The following is a 208-nucleotide window of genomic DNA, read 5'->3' on the forward strand; positions in this document are numbered from 1 at the left end:
GGCTCTGTCCTTTCCTTGCTGAGTCCTTGTTGTCAAGACACTGCTGTAGATTCCGAGTCCTCAGTCTCTTCAGGGTTTGTATTTCTCTTTTCTTCTTTCCTTTCCTTTCCTTTCCTTTCCTTTCCTTTCCTTTCCTTTCCTTTCCTTTCCTTTCCTTTCCTTTCCTTTCCTTTCCTTTCCTTTCCTTTCCTTTCCTTTCCTTTCCTTT

Source organism: Lagopus leucura, unplaced genomic scaffold (assembly GCF_019238085.1).
Source record: "Lagopus leucura isolate 7727_CA_CO unplaced genomic scaffold, USGS_WTPT01 Super-Scaffold_100019, whole genome shotgun sequence".
Taxonomy (NCBI): domain Eukaryota; kingdom Metazoa; phylum Chordata; class Aves; order Galliformes; family Phasianidae; genus Lagopus; species Lagopus leucura.